Genomic DNA, 3,044 nt, shown 5'->3' with positions numbered 1-3,044 from the left:
GATGAGATCAGACAACGGAGGAAACTTTGTAAGGGGAGAGAAAGAGCTGAAAAAGGCTATAAATGATTGGAATCAATCCCAAATTCACGAATTTCTTTTGCAAAGAAATATCAAATGGACATTCAACCCACCTATGGGATCACACCATGGTGGAGTGTGGGAACGGTGCATAAGAACCGTTCGGAAAGTAATGTTAGCTGTGTTGAAACAGCAAACACTTGATGATGAGGGTCTGAACACCTTAATGTGTGAGGTAGAGGCTATTGTTAATGGAAGGCCGATCACAAAGGTTTCTGACGATCCACACGATATAACACCATTAACACCTAACCATTTGTTGCTTCTACGAGGAGGAAATAACTTGCCACCTGGTAAGTTTACTAAAGAAGATGTATATAGTCGCCGACGATGGAGGCAGGTTCAGTACATGTCGGATATATTTTGGAGACGTTGGACTCGAGAATACTTGCCATCACTACAACAGAGACAAAAGTGGAACAAGCCACAGAGGAACTTTGTAGTGGACGATATTGTGTTAGTTCTCGATGAGAATACACCTCGGAATTCTTGGCCGTTGGGAAGAATTCTGGAAGTTTACACCAATCGTAGCGATGGACTTGTACGCTCAGTTAAGTTGAAGACAAACACCTCAACGCTTGTGAGACCAATTGATAAACTTGTTCTTCTGGAGGATGCTACTAAATCGGCTGACAAGTAAATGGCTGTCTCTTATACACATCTAGATGTGTATAAGAGACAGCGACCAAAGTGAAGCAAGTCAATGGAGATTCGTTGACGGATCACTGAACCCAGCAGACGAGGCATCAAGAGGTATGACAGGTAGTGAACTTTTAAGTAATCGTCGATGGAAACAGGGGCCGGACTTTCTAATGAAATCCGAAAATGAATGGCCTCAGAGACCGATAGACCTGGGTCAAATACCAAACAATGACCCAGAAGTGAAGTCAAATTCCACCGTCTGTGCTAACAATGTCATTGCCCAAGACTCAATTTCAAAGGTCATAGATCATTACTCAAGTTGGAACTCATTGAGAAAAACCATTGCATGGCTTTTACGTTACAAGTCAAAGCTTAGAGAAGCAGTTCGAAGGAGCAAGAGCGGAATGCCTCTGCTGTCCGAGAAGACTGTCACTCCAATAACTGTACTGGAGATCAATGGTGCGGAATCCGCTATTGTAAAACACATACAGCAGCAATGCTTTGGAAACGATCAAGTCGAATTGAGAAAAAAGACTAGCAGTATATACAAACTGGATCCTATTTTAGTGGAAGGAATTGTACGTGTAGGAGGGCGTCTTCATAATGCACCAATTGACATTGACACGAAACATCAAATCATTTTGCCAAAAAATCACCACAGGGCTCGACTTAGTACTAGCCCGGCGTACAATGTCTAGTAAAAACCGCTCCGGGCTAGCCTATTTACTCCTCATGTTGCCCGGTTGTCTAGTGGATAATTACCAAGAAAAAAATTTTCATTAAAAAAAAAAAAAAAAAATGGAACTTTTGAGACAATCCCTGCACAGGAGGTACCGCAGGCCAGAGAGTACACTCTAGCTAGCTTTCAGCTCTCCACATGCGTGAGTGTTTAATTATCAAGATGATCCCCAAGTCATTCACCAACCAACCACCACTATGTGGATGGCATGTTATCTTTCTCTATAGAAGATCGTTTGATCGTTCAATCTGGTTAATTTAGGTAGTTAGAACATTTAATTTAATGTACTACCTTATATTCATATTATTTTCTCATAATGATATTTTTAAAATGTTCAACTTTTAATAATTAAGTACTTCAAGGCTATAGGTAGGCTAGGCTAGCCTAGGCCATAGGTCTTGTCTAGGCCTGGGTAGCCTAGCCTAGCCTAGGCCCTAGGCCTGGGTAGCCTAGCCTAGCCTAGGTAGCCTAGCCTGGCCTAAGCAAGATTTATTGCCATTGGGGGCGAGTGACTTGAGACCTAAAGATTTAACATGTGCATTGTTTTGATTGATTTCTGGGCCCTTTGTTAAATATTAGAAAGCCAAAGTTATAACCAGGGAGATGTAAAACATGCTCATCTGTCCTGTCCCTGTTATAACCAGAGTCGATTTTGCAGCATGGGTGATTTTTTTTAATTTATTTATTCAACAATATTTTGAGAGGGTAGCTCAAACAGCAATGCTACAGAAATTGAAAATCAACCTTCAAATTTAATTGTCGCTAATAAATATTGTGAAACAAAATTTTTTCCTGTCTGGGCTAGTAAAATATTCTGTGGGCTAGTAAAATCTCTAGTAAATCAGCCCAGTGGGCTAGTTACCAAAAAAAGTTAGGGCAAGCCCTGTATATATATATATATATATATATATATATAGGAGTGCGCAACATACCGGAAGCCATCAACAAACGTCTATCCAAGATATCATCTAATGAAACTGTTTTTAATGAAGCCGTACCACTGTACCAAGAGGCACTTGCAAAGAGTGGATATGAATACAAATTAAAGTTTGACCCATCAGCTAACGACAAACAGCGAAAAAGAAATAGACAGAGAAACATAATCTGGTTTAACCCACCCTACAGTAACAACGTATCAAACTAATATGACGCAAATTCCTCAAAATCATCGACACATCCTTCCCACCCGGCCACCAACTCCAGAAAATATTTAACCGTAATACTGTAAAAATTAGTTACAGTTGCATGCCTAGCATAAAACAAATATTATCTAGCCATAATAAGACACTACTTAACAACGAAACTATGGAACAAGAAGCAAAAAATTGTAGGCACAGAAAGAAACATTTGCTATGCAACAACTAACTTAAACAATAGACTAAGGACCATAATTATCTATGCACCATGGCAACATATATTCGCTGTAGTTTCTGTTAGAATTAGTGTATAATCCTACTTATATGCTCATTATGTATTTATGCCTGATGAGTGTGGATAGCTTTTAGCTACTCATACGAAATAAGTTTGTATCTAATAAATACAGATAGAATCGTTTTAAGTTTGTGCACATTGTCTTATTTTATAT

Source organism: Anneissia japonica, unplaced genomic scaffold (assembly GCF_011630105.1).
Source record: "Anneissia japonica isolate Jap-2015-1 unplaced genomic scaffold, ASM1163010v1 scaffold287783_len325500_cov191, whole genome shotgun sequence".
Taxonomy (NCBI): domain Eukaryota; kingdom Metazoa; phylum Echinodermata; class Crinoidea; order Comatulida; family Comatulidae; genus Anneissia; species Anneissia japonica.
Note: the sequence above shows the minus strand (reverse complement) of the source record.